The sequence below is a fragment of the Aotus nancymaae genome, unplaced genomic scaffold (assembly GCF_030222135.1).
Source record: "Aotus nancymaae isolate 86718 unplaced genomic scaffold, 86718_ANA_hifiasm-v0.15.2.pri h1tg000014l, whole genome shotgun sequence".
Taxonomy (NCBI): Eukaryota; Metazoa; Chordata; class Mammalia; order Primates; family Aotidae; genus Aotus; species Aotus nancymaae.
In genome coordinates, this window is record NW_026988425.1 from 52,244,895 (window position 1) to 52,259,381 (window position 14,487).

A 14,487-nucleotide genomic window follows, 5' to 3' on the forward strand; every position below is an offset into this window, starting at 1 on the left:
GAGGGAGAAAGTAAAGGGATCCAAATATCCTTTTTAAAAGAAGAACAGTCTCCTCTGTTTTCCTCCCCAAGACACAATCTTTCTAGAAATGCAATCTTACAGAGTAGATATTTGAGAGAAATTATCTTTCATATCATTCTACCTGAAATATCAGAAATTAAATTAGACTACTTTGCTGAAATCATAAATGCTACTGATCTTATATTATACAAACAGAAATATCTCCTATTGAATGGTCTTATTAAAATTTACTTACTATAATCACACCAATCTTTTTTTTTCCCCTATGACTCACTCTTGGGTGGGGGCTGAGGAAGACTTGTGAGTCTGGCCCTTCATCTATTCTTCCAGGGATTTCCCTGTGTCTGCTGAATAGTCACAAGTCCCTGGAAAAGTGATGCACCATCACAGAAAGGACAGGGTTTTCTCCAAAGCTCATGGAACAGCTGCAGATAAGAGCAGCAACTTAGGGGAGATCCCAGGGCAAACAGATGCATAGTGACCAAGAGGTTTCTCCCCAGCTGAACAGGTTCTCAGGAATTCAAGATGTCAAATCATCATGCCTTAATTTGACACAGCACCATGTCTTTAATGAGAAGTAGAGAGTTAAACAAAAACTCACCCAGATCATTTGGCCTTCTACCTCTAACCCAGGAGAAAGTCCCATTTAACCTTTATAAAGGCACAGTTGTTATTCACGAAACATTGTTTTCATCTGAATTCTTGATGGTGACTAAAGCAAAGATGAGTAATGTATGCAAATCCATTTCTGTAATGTGCTATACAATGTTTATTATTTTTCTTGATTTATCTCCTTTAAAAATAAAACAGAAAACATAACCAATGCTTTCCTAAGTACACAAGCACATGAGGTCACGCTTCCACTCCTTATTATGGTTAGATGTGTGGACGGGGGAGATGAGGACACGAAGGAGAAGAGGAAAGAGTCAACAATAAGCAAACAATAAGAGAGCAAAAGTTTTTATATGTATGCAAAAATGAAGTCACATCCTGTTTTTCCTTTCCTTAATATAATCCTTCAAATTTTATTAAGTCTTCAAATAATTTGTTAGTCCAACGTTAAATTTTAAGATCTTCTTCTTCTTATATAATGAGAAAAGTCTCGTAGAGTGAAAATTATTCTCTGAGGCATAAGAGCTTAGAGAAGAGCTGTACACCTCTCAGGGTCCATGTGACGTTAAAGGGTCAACTTCATGGTCTCATAACTCATAGCCACACGGGACCCCGTGCTTGGGAGGGCCCACACTTGGCTTGATGTTCTGTTGTCTTGGTCTTTCCATTCTTAATAATTCATGAACCAGGTGCCCTGCATTTTCATTTGCACTGGACACCACAAATTATACAGCTGGTCCTGGACATCAAGCCAAGCCCTAGGCTATAGCCTCGATAGCCTCATTTAACAGAAAGTATGTGAATGTGTGCGTGTGTGTTCTGCAATCTTTGAAAATAGTTGTTAGAATCATTTCTAAAAACAATGTTTATATTTAGAAATTATAACCTATTTAATGTACCTGCTTCTTCTTGGAAATATTTCATATCATTCTTAACCAATGTATTTTCTTTTCATCTAATTTTTAGTGGGTAAAGAGAAAATACATGAGAAAAATGTGTTAATGAAAAATTATTTTTTTTTTACTATCAGTAATTTTGAATGGCAGACAGAAATACATGAATAGGGATACATCTACAATTATCAGCTTTTAGGGCCACCTGGAGGAGGAATATCCATATAGTCCCTCAGGAAAACTCATAGGTTCGGGCCTAAAGTAAGAGAAGCATCAGTAATTTAAAGATTTCCTTACATTTATCACCTAGATCAACTATGTTTTACCTCAACATCTTTCCCCAAACTAGTTTTCTTGCTCCCAATTCCCATGTTTATTTCTTGGTCTTTCATGTTTTAATTTCTCTCTGTGAGAATTGTTCACGAAAATGTTTGCATTCCCTTACTCACTTGGCATTTGCTGGTAGTCTGGACTTAAGCAGCTGTGTACTCATCTTCTCAGAGATTAATTTTAAATTCCAAGCATTTTTTAGTTTCAAATCAAGTGGGATTAGTTGAATTGTGTCCTGCCCTTCAGAAATTAGCTATGTTGGGCTAGACATGTGCTGTAGTCCCAGCTACTCAGGAGGCTGAGCCCAGGAGTTCAAGGCTGCAGTGTGTTATGATGGGGTCTGTGAATAGCCACTGTACTCCAGCCTGGAAGGCTAGTATCCTATTTTGTCTCTGACAAAAGTGAAAAAATAGATATGTTGGAATCCTAAACCTCAGTACCTCAGAATGTAGCATTATTTGGAGATAGTGTCCTTACAGAGGTAATCAATTTAAAATGAGGTCTTTAGAATGGGCTGTAATCCAATACGACTGCTATGTTTATGAAAGGGGGACATTTGAACACAGAGACAGACACACAGAAAGACAATGAAGAAACACAGACGAAGAGAAGATGGCTGCCTATAAGCCAAAGAGAGGGTTCTAGACCAGATTTTTCCCTCATAGCCCTCAGAAGTAACCAATCCTGCCAGCACCTTCATTTTGGACTTCTCATCTCCAGTACTGTGAGACAATTAATTTTGGTTAAGTCACTCAGTTTGTGATACTTTGTTACAATAGACCCAGCAAATTGATGTACCAAGCATATTAAAAATCTTTAAGGTATACTTTCCTGGTATACTAAGGTGATGGTTCTTAATTATGACATCTCAATATACTGGTGTGTGAGAACAGTGTGTGAGGTTTATTATACATCATTGTTCTAAGTATTAATAGTTACAGTGAGAACATATCTTTTAAGACTTTTTTGTCTTAGATATGGGATTTGGTTAAGATTTTCCGTAATAAAATACATGACTCTCGTCCATTTAACTTCTGATACGTTTCCTTGAAATTCGTAAACTAGAAATATAGCTAACATGCTTGGGACAAACCACCCTGGTTAAGTATAGTAAAATGTTTAGCACATGTGATTGCCATGTAAGACCAACTCTTCAAGTCTAACTGATTTCACAATAGAGCCATTTTGAAAGAAGTTGCCACACATGCAATTCTGTTTTCTAAGTGATCGGTATGTTATTCAGGACATTATTTCTCTCTTCCATACTATCATTATGGAATTTGCACCAACGCTGCTATAGCTACTTGATTTTACTAGGATGCAATAGTCAAAAAAGGAGGCATTTATTCTAGCCATTACTACATAACCATACTAGGTTTATTTTTACTAAATTAACAAACTCATTCAGAATCATAAAACTGATAGTCAGACATCACCCATTATTGCTATATTGCCAAACTCAATAGATATTATGTTCATCAAAAGAATTAATGAACATACAATTTTATATTTTCTTCAGGTTAATGTTGAATCACTGATAATTATTGAGATTGGTCATAGCTAAATATTTAGAAACGGATCTGATTTTCAAAGGTACTTACTAGTGACATTCATGTAAATGTTAGAAAACTAAGCAAATTATTTCAAAGGGGCTCTCTCCAAACAACAATCTCTAATATAGCTTTATTACTCTGTATGTCCAATCCCTAAGGTATTCCTTAGAGTTATTTTAAAAAATCATTTTGCAACATCTTTTGACTTAAGACACACATTCACAGTAACTTGCAATGCTCTGAATACTCAGCACTTTTTAGTCTTTACATTATTTTTGTAGAATATTGAATAAAAAAGTGTTTCATAAAAATCTTTTACTTCAGGTATGAAATTAAAAATTATTTTAATTTTTAAATTTAAAAATATTATTTGAAGTAAAAATTGAATTTTACTTTAATGTACTTTTCAGTAACAGTCATTATATAAAAGAAAATTGCAACTTTTCACATTGATCTTATAAAGACACATAATTTAATTTTTTTGAAATTATTCCATAAAAAATAAATTTCAGACAAAGTTTTAGTGACAGATTATGTTGGTTTAGTGACAGTTTATATGAAAATGTAGGTTAAATGTTAACATGTTTTAGAAATCAAAATTATACCAAACTGCTTTTATAACTCAATATAAACTCTGATTTTTTAAAAATTTTGGATTAAAAATTAAATATTTTCATATTTTAATAAAATATAAATTTTATTTTATAAATAAAATATAAATATAATATTATATTTTATAAATAAAATATAATATAATATTTTAATATTAATATTATATTTTAATATTTTAATTTTAATATTGATGTCTTATATTTTCTAAAATACTACATGAGAGAGAATGTTTTAAACTGCTAATGCAAACATTGCTTTACCAGTATCCCACTTTGATATAGCTACTCTTTATTGCCAACAAATGAAAACCAAGATGGATATAATAACGTATTTTGCCTTAAAAATGATTATTTTTTAAAAGTTGTAAAACCATCTTATTATTACGCAAAAGATTTTGAATTAAATGAATATAACCTATAGATATGGCAAAGATCACTGAGGCAAATTTATAGAATTGTTATTGTTTATCATTTGTCCTTAACATTTATATTCCAAGGTCAATGTTCCTTATGCTTCCTGTCTTTCAACAATGGTCAATTATAAGTCTAAACTAAACAATTCGTGACTATAAAGCAAGAGCACATAAAGCTGTATGATTGGAGATGGAAGCAGAGGTGTTGAGCTGAGTCATGGTTATACTCATCAGAGCTCTCCTGCCATCTTACCCTATTTAGTAGGCTCCTGAAGGCTCTCATGCTGTTCTGTGTTAAATAAAATAAATATTAAAATAATCTTAGTTACTTTAAGATTGGATTAAGATAGCTACCTGGGTGTACATATATCTGTGCCCCCTTCCTCTCTGAATGCCTTGAAATGAGAAAAGTTACCTATATTTTTAAAAGAAAACAAGCTGTTGAAAAAGGAATCTTCCCAGCAAACTGGAAGTCTTAAGACATTTCTGAAGTATAGAAGTCAAATAGGATTGGAATGACAGAGACACAAGACTAGAGGGCATCATAGCCCAAAATACACACAGGAGATGATTGGCAAGCTGTTTTGAGGGGTGCTCAGAATTGAAAACCAACCAGTATAAAGAGCAGGAGGGTTTTCCAGGGGCACTAGAAAAGGGTTAGCTCTGTGTGAGGCCTTGCAAAAGCAGCAGAATTTTTCCCTGTATTGAAATGGTGACCATGAGCACAGAAAATAGCGCAAGGCAGGCAGCGCGCGGTGGCTCACGCCTGTAATCCCAGCACTTTGGGAGGCCGAGGCAGGTGGATCATAAGGTCAGGAGATTGAGACCATCCTGGCTAACACGTTGAAACCCTGTCTCTACTAAAAATACAAAAATTTAGCAGGGCGTGGTCTCACGCGCCTGTAGTCCCAGCTACTCGGAAGGCTGAGGCAGGAGAATAGCTTGAACCCGGGAGGCAGAGGTTGCAATGAGCCGAGATCACGTCATTGCACTCCAGCCTGGCGACAGGGCAAGACTCTGTCAAAAGAAAGAAAGAAAAAGGAAGGAAGGAAGGGAGGGAGGGAGGGAGGGAGGACCAGTGCAATAGGTAACCGCTGAACCCAGGAAGAAATGATGCAGCCTGAAGATGGGTCCTCAGAATATCCCAACAAGACCAGCAAAGACACCCACAATCACAGGAGGCAAGGTCTATTATCAGCTAGCAGTCACTGATGGATTAACAGAGCTTCTTAGATACCAACATGAAATAGGTGGCAGGATTATATCATCCTTAAAGCAGGAGGTAATGGATAGTATCCAAAATTGATAAATCAAAACCAGAAACTTGTGGTACTGAGCACCAGGATAACTAAGGGCCCAGTGAGAGCAGGTGAGTCAGGAGATGGTTGCTTTTTAGTCTATTAAGTTTAATCTTTTTGTTTTTCTTCTTGTTTTACAACATATAGAAAACTAGTAAATTATTAGTAAGATAATTCTTTGATTATGATGCTTATATTAAAAAATTCAATCAAAATATTTTCAATAGCTGCAAAATTTCAAAATATCTTAGAGAGGATTTTACAAAAAGTAGACAGACATATAACAAGAACCACAGTACTTAGCATGAAAGTAGATTTTAATACATTAGGAAAAAATCCACATTACTGCATGGGAATAAGCAATCACACAAATGTTATTTTTTTCTAAGATTAATATTAAAAATTCACAAAAATTCCATGAAGATTTAAAAAACTGAAACCTGAGAAGGTGGTTCTTGAGTTTATCTAGTAGATATGTGCAAGAATAGCTAACTGTTTTTCCCCCATAGGAACACAGAAAAAGACTTTTCCTACAGAGGACAAAATGTAGATAAAATTGTAGAAACTATAAGAGTGATAATGACACACAAATAGATAGTAAGAGCAATGGAATAGAGTCCAGTGACAGGCCCAAGTTTGGTTATGACTTATATCATCAAAGAAGCATTCCTCACCAGTAGAGAAAAGAACCATTCTATAAATCATCTTGGGGCAATTGGTGATTTGTTGTTTAAAAAAATAATAAAAAATAAAAAACCAATTTCTACTTCATGCCATATGTAAACATTTTATATTACATGGGAAACAAAAACTACTTTTAGAAATAAAACTATAAAATTATTAGAAGACAATGTGAGAATTTTTCTTTATTATGGTTTCTGGGGGGTAGAGACATAAATCACGAATATCGAGAAGAAAAACATGAAGCTGCGAACATGCGCTTGTATTAAGGAAAAGGAGTAAGATTAAGGTGGGAGATAAGACATGATATTCCTTACATCCATTTTTTTGCATTATTTGAAACTTTTATAACCATAATAAGTTTATTTATTAACTATGTTTATTAAATATAGAACCAGCAACAACTCACAACTAGCAACACCTCACAATTGTATGAATCCCTGCACTCTGCTTGAGAATCCTGATTGTCAATCACTGCATTAAGCCAGCTAAATTCCCTCCAGCAATGACATGAGCCCTGCTCTGTGGGAAAGGCCGGTGAGGATGAAGAAGTGGTCAGAAGCCGCAAGGGCTATAGTTTTACCTTGAATCAGTTTATTACACCTATAATGCTGAAAATTTATCCAAAATTTTCTTGCCCTAAGTAGCAAGATCTTTTTGCAAGGGAATTTTTGGTTTACTGGCATTATAGTCACATGGAATTTGAAAGTTGGTAAATTTATCTTTGGCTCTTTTCAACTTCTTCCATTTTTTTTCATTCTTTCTATCTCTTTTTTTTTTTTCTGGAAACTTTCCCCATCTATAATGTTCTTTCTTTACAGTTTCTGGACCTTCACTGCTCCTATAATATTGTGACTCCTCACAACGCGCAGATGACTTCAACCCAATTCTGCTTTACCTGAAGATTTCAACTTTCCCAGTCAACATTCCCTTTTTACTAGTTCTGTCTGTTCTTACTATTATATTAAAATCTTATCTAATTAAAATACCAATAAGATGTGAAAACTGACATATCACCCAGTGACATTTGCATTAAAAAAAGAGTGTGTTATCCCCAGTACAACCTATAATTAATGGGTTGAATGGCCAAATCTTGTGAAGTAGTGTTTCTTATTTTTCCCCCTTTTTGTCATAACAACAACAGAAAAAAAAATTGTCAGCACTGTTCCAATGGGCTTCCCCCACAACCAAGCATGCTAACTACACAGGAAGCACTTGACTCAGAGCTTAAATATTGCCATGATGACTTCAGCAGGGAAAAATGAAATTCAGTCGAGTTCCATGTCATTATTTTTTGGTCCTCTATGACCACCCAGATGTTTGAAAATTGATCATCACTGACAGTTTCAACATTTGGTCTAGCAATTCTTTAGAAATCCAAGGTATGCTGACAAAATCTAGTTTCCTGAATTGGCTTTTCTTTCATCTAAAATGACTTAATATGATCTTTTATATTGAAAAAGTGCTGAAGTTTGTTGAAACTCCAAATAAAACTGTGCCTTTTTTTGATAATCCTGTTCCATTCTAGGTTCCTGGTGGGAAGAGTCACATCTCATCTCAAGAAGCTTTCCTTTTGTAGTACGCTACATCATTCTCAGATGGGTCCATTTTCCTCTTTTGACTAGCTACTAATTGTGTCCATCCTTCCAACCAATTGCTGAACACTCACTTTCTCCAGAACATGGAACCTCAGCACAGCTTTGGCTCTGTCTTGCCTTTAGTTCTGGGGAGGGCTAACAACAATACATGTAAAATTCTTAGCTCATTGTCTGAAACATAATAGATGCTGAAAGATTAGTAGCTATTATTGATTCTTACTCTTCATTTGCATGGCATAATCACCACCAAAGGAGCCCCAATAAAGATAGTGAACATACACTGCATGTTTATAAAATGACACGACACTGCTAAGCATGTTCAAGGGGATTAGCTTGTGAAATAGATAGTACCTTAGGTTTCTCATTTCACATGTCTGAAAACTGAAGCTTTGAGAAGTGAAATAACTTATTCAAGTTCACACTGGAAGAGCTGGGATGGAAGCCAAGCAGTCTGCCTCCAAGCATGGACTTCACAGCATGGAATAAAACGAAGACTCCTTTTATTAGTATGAAGTCATCATGGTGCAGAAGACTTACAGAAAACATCAAAAAGGAGCTTAGTAGGGAACTAATTTCTCTATAAAGCATGACATTCTCTGTTTGCTTTTTTCTATGTATTGTTATCAGCACTTACCATAAAGCTATATTTTATCTTCAATGTATCTCCTTTTCTGTTGTTTATATTAGGGTTAGGAATTTTCTTAGTTTTTAAGAGTCAGAACTCAGTTTTTGGAGAGATTGGGAATTAAATAAATGAGAGACGATTTACTAGGGTCACTTGCAATAGATCACCATTCAATAGTCTTTAAAATCACGGATCACGACTACTAAGAAACAAATGCAGCCTATAGCTTTTCATTGCTGCTTAGATTTAGCTCCTTCTCACTCTGCTGAACTCCTTTCAATTTCCCCACTTGAAGTCATTGGTCTCACCTCTTCAACATGATTTAGTTTTCTGCTCATTCAGGTGCTGAATAGCTGTCTAGAAAGCCATTATCAGAGGCTTTCTCCCTCCTGCCAAGAAAAGCCTTCAATAGCAAAAAGCTCACGTTGCTTCAGATTGCATGCATGTGTGACATCCACAAATTGTATAGAAATAATTTGGAAACATGGCTGAGAGATGGTGCAGTGGTGCTACAACACCTTTATGAAGACTATCACATGACCACCCAAGAAAGTTGTTTATTCTTGCTACTACAACTACAAGATAATCTTTTTTCTGGCTTTTACAAAGTGTATCAGATGACAGAAGGAAGCCTAAGTAAAATGCTGATAACAACTGCTGCACTTTTCCTCTGGCATTTATTTACTAAATCAGAGATGTCCAAAACAAAAAGGACCTTGAAGTTTTGATTTGAGCATCTCCTTGTCTTAAGGATTTGTCTCCCTTAAAGTAATTCCACAGCCTCTTTTATTTATCCACGTCAGTATTTATTACAAGGATTACTGTCACTTTTCATTAAGAAATATCAGTCACTATTTCAAATATACTTTAAAAGTAAATACTGCATTTCCTTTCTTCCCACCATTCCAACCTATAAAAAACCAGAATCTCAGTATGTCTGGTTCTGTCACTGTGGACTTATCAGAAGATGATAGCATTTGTTTTTGTCCTGGAGCAAAAATTTAATACTATACTGTCTACAGGGCTTGACACCAATTGGAAAATTACTTGGGGGAAAATGTGAAGTAGGAGGAACATTTAGTTTCTTCTTATTTGATCAAATACATTCTGCTCTTCCTTATTATTATTATTTGTTTACTTATTTATTTTGAGATGGAGGTTTACTTTGTTGCCCAGGCTGGAGTGCAGTGGCATGATCTTGGCTCATTGCAACCTCTGCCCAGGTTCAAGCAATTCTCCTGCCTCAGCCTCCTGAGTAGCTGGGATTACAGGCATGTGCCACCATGCCCAGCTAATTTTTGTATTTCTAGTAGAGATGAGGCTTTGCCATGTTTGCCAGGTGAAGCCTCAAGCAATTCACCCGCCTCAGCCTCCCAGAGTGCTGGGATTATAGTTATGAGCCACTGCCCCTGGAGCTTTATTATTATTTTTAATTGGAGCAGTTGTAGCTGTTCTAGCCTGTTTCTGGGTTACTGTAACAGTAAGGCTTTTGATGCCCATTACCGGCAGATGGTACTATTTCTGTCAAACTAATGGGCATCAGCTACTTGGGGATGCCTCTTTAAATTACTCCTTAGTACTTATTTCATGGAAGGTAGATCTAAAAGGGGATTTCTTTTTTCTTTTTTTTTTTTTGAGGCAGAGTCTCACTTGGTCACCAGGCGCCAGGCTGGAGTGCAGTGGCGCAACCTCGGTTCACTGCAACCTCCGCCTCCCTGGTTCAAGCAATTCTCCTGTCTCAGCCTCCCGAGTAGCTGGGACTGCAGGCGGGTGCCACCACTCCCAGCTAATTTTTTTGTATTTTTAGTAGAAACGGGGTTTCACCATGTTGGCCAGGATGGTCTTGATCTCTTGACCTTGTGATCTGCCCGCCTTGGCCTCCCAAAGTGCTGGGATTACAGGTGTGAGCTACCGTGCCCGGCAAGGGGCTTTTTTTTTAAAGCAGACCACCAGGTTTTATGTCTTACTAAACTGAGTATATTGTTTCTGACAGCAAATGTAAAGTTAATTAAGCTGTGCTTGACATGATCCTATCCTCTTCCTCTGCACAGTGAGAAGGCTGGAGTAGAAGCTGTCTGAATCTATGCAATCAAAAAGGATCAAAGTAGAGACATGAATTCCTCTGAATTTGAAATGGAAATGAGTGTGTTGCCAGTATCTATTCATCTGCCTAAAACCAAGTAAATCATTTCAGAAGTTTTCAGCAGTCTATCAAAGTGACAGGAGCAGTGAGGGAGTAAAGTAGAAACACATTGACAACTTTATTTCTATTGACTAGATAAATAATCTTCATCACTCTAAGTGATGAAACCCATCAGAAACAGAAGTAAAATGTTCATGTTTCAGTCCATGAGTAGAGCTTGAATCCCACAGGAGCAATTTTAAAAAAGCGAACACTGGGAGGATAACATGACAATATTATTCCATCATTGCTTTTTCCAAGTGTTAGGCCCCTTCCAGAGATATTTGACTAAATTGTTGCTTGTCTACTTAGAGTGAACGCAAATTTTACATGAATTCACTAAATAGTCATCATTTATGGGCCAAGTAGTGTGCTGGATATTTTACATATATGTTCTCCTTTAATTTACCCAACAATATTGTGACATATTATCATTATTTTTAAAATGAGAAAACTTAAAGTTAGAGATTAAAAAATAATGTTCTAACTCTCTAAAACAAGCAGGCAGTGAGATCAGAATTCAAATCTTTATCTGTCTAACCCAAAGCCCATATTCTAAATCACTTACAATGAGTAAAAGGAGCTTCTTACAACTTTATATGTAAGAATATAATCTCAAATGAGAAAACAAACTAGGTTTTAAACTATGTGCTGTGACTTTTCTGACACAATATGGTTATCATTTTTTCTACTTGACAAAAAAGAAGCAAGCATTAGACTAATTGTGCTTAGGGTATAGAATATGAGCGTGTTTCAACTTAAAACATACAATAAATAATTAACAACTAATGGTAGACACCCCAACCTGATCAAGCAAACTTTCTGTTTTTCATTTCCCTTGGTAGTTAGTCTTTGTGAATGTGGATTTAAGCCACCAGATCCTTTACTATGTATTACTAAAACATAAGGCAAGGGGAAAGAATTCCCATTTCTGATGTAGCAGCCTTGGATAAGAGAGGCAAGTGAGAGGCCTTAATGCGAGTATTCCATAATGTTTTGTGCCATGAATCCCTCTGTAGTCTGAGAAGCTTTGGAACTCTTCTCAGAATTATGTTTTTAAATGCATAAAATAATATACATAGAATTCTCGAGGAAGCCAATTGTATTGAAATTTAGTCATCAAGAGATTTTTTTTAAAGTGTAGTACAGTGATATATGACCTCCTCTATCAATGTGTTAAGTAACAAGATCTGTGGCAGATGTAGTAACGACTTGCATTTGAAATAGGGGTGAATGCAAAATGGAAGATCTTCAATAACTGTAATGCAATATAAAAAAACCTGTGGTTTCTCTTGGTGAGAAAGTTGCAAGTACTGCCAGTAAGCATGTGACACAGCATCCACCTTCGTATTTGGAGGTGATGCTAATTTTATTCTTAGAGTTTAATAAAAAGAAAAGTGCACTTTTTTCCTACCCATATTCACCCAGGGGGTTCAAGAAGTTTAGATTAGAACCTCTGTTCTAATGAATAAGAGCTGGAGGATGAGATGGCAATAGGAAGGACCACAGAAATTTGAGACCTGGTCAGAGACTGGGGCTACTGTGATGCATATTTTGCTTGTACAAGTGATGCTTTAAAACCCAGTTCAACACTGAATGACTTCCTCTGCAAAAGCAAGTCAAGAAATAAACAAACAAAAATCAAGACTTAGCATTCAAGTCATGCCTAAGAGAGGTCAATGGTGTCACATCTTGGTTAGCTATGTCTCTTCCAAGGCAAGTATCCAGATTTTGAAAGTTACCTTACTTTGGGGGAAAATATTAAAAGATGTTTAGAAGAAAATGCTTGGCTACTTTTATATTTTAATATTTTCCCTATAACAATGCAAAAAAGACCATTCCCCCTTTAAATGCTTGATACACACAATGCCAAAACTGGGTGACAGAGATTTAAAATAGATTTTCTATCCCACTAGTCAACAAATAATCATAGCAATATGGCATAACCTGTATTAAATAAGAATAGATGAGTCAAAAATAAAAACAAATGAGTAAATAAGTGGGAGAGAAGGAAAAGCTCTGCATTACATAAAATGCCAACTAATAACGTAGGAAGAAAGAATGAATGATGCAGTTAAAAAAACCACCACTTTGCAGCCACTGTAATAATAATTGATTCAGGCCAGAATCATCAGTGTATGAATAGAAAGGAAAATCTTTATTGTTCCATCAATTACTTACCAATTACAAAGAGTAACAATAGTAACTTTATCATATTAAAACTTGAAGAGTGGCACCATAGCCAACATCACCAAAAATGGAACAAACTGATACTGTACACCTCATAATGTGATACAATTAGGACTCATTGTAAAACATCAGAAAGATCCAATTGAGGGGCATTTACACAAACAACTGATCTTTTGTTTCTTTCTTCCTTCCCTCTTCCTTCCCTCTTTCTTCTACCCTCAATGTTGAATTCTAGGATGAGAGTTATTTTCTTCAAAGCAAATTAAAGATAGCACGCCATTGCCATCTGACTTTTATTTTATACACTCAACAAGAGTAGGATGGTATGAAACACAAAAAACTTTTTTGTATGAGAAAGAGCTCTTGGAAATTTAAATATGTAATAAGCGTCTGGACTATCTACATCAAAACCTTCTGCTGTTGTATGAGTTTTCTATCACTGCTATAACAAATTACCAAATTTGGTGGCTTAAAACAACCCAGATGTATTGTTTTATAGTTCTGAAGGTCAGCTGTCCAACAGGGGTCTCACTGGGCTAAAATCAAGATGTCAGTCATTTCTGGAGGCTGTGGGGAGAATCAGTTTCCCTGCCTTTTCAAGCTTCTAGAGACTATTCTATGGCTCATGATCCCTTTCCTCCACCTTCAAAGTCAGCCAGAGTCCCTTCTCAGATTGTCATCACTCTTGTTCTCCCTATTCTACCTCCCTCTTCCACACCGAAGATCAATCCTGATGCTATTGGGCCCACCTAAATAAACCAGTATAATCCCTCTATTTTAAGGTCAGTGGATTAGCAAATTTAATTCCATCCATAATCTTCAGTTTTAAAGCATACCACTGGCAATACTGGAGGGCGTTGCCTCTAGAAATATATTAGAATCCAAACAATTAGGAGTGGTCACTAGGAGACTAAGCCTGGATACCTCTTCAGTGGATGCCTCTCCTGTGGAGCTCCTTGCATTTCATTAATCACACAATGAAGTAATACATTGAAATGAGATCCACTGAATGGAATATCACAACAGGTCTTACTGCCAACTTTGAATGCTTTCACCAACTGTAGTTATTTTGCCCAGTCGGAATGTCAACTCTTTTAACCTACCCCCACTGGAATTCTATGTATCCTTCCAGGGTCAACACGGGTCCCTTTTTTATTATAAACCCTTTTCGAGTATTTTAACCTCAAGAGGTTCTCCCTTTTCCAAACTCCTATCAGATGTATGGTACATATACTCCATTCTATTGCTTACCATTGTTATCATTGTCATCATCATGGTTCACATTTACTGAGCCCCCACGCTGGGTCAGTTTCTGCACTCAGTGCCTGATGAGCATTATCTGACTTAATTCTCTAAATGCCTCTCAAGATAGTTATCATTATCTTTAACTTCCAGAGGATGAAATTTGACTCAGAAGATAAAATCTGGGACCCAAGTTCACATAGCCAGAAAGTGGAGAAATACATATTAATTGAACCCA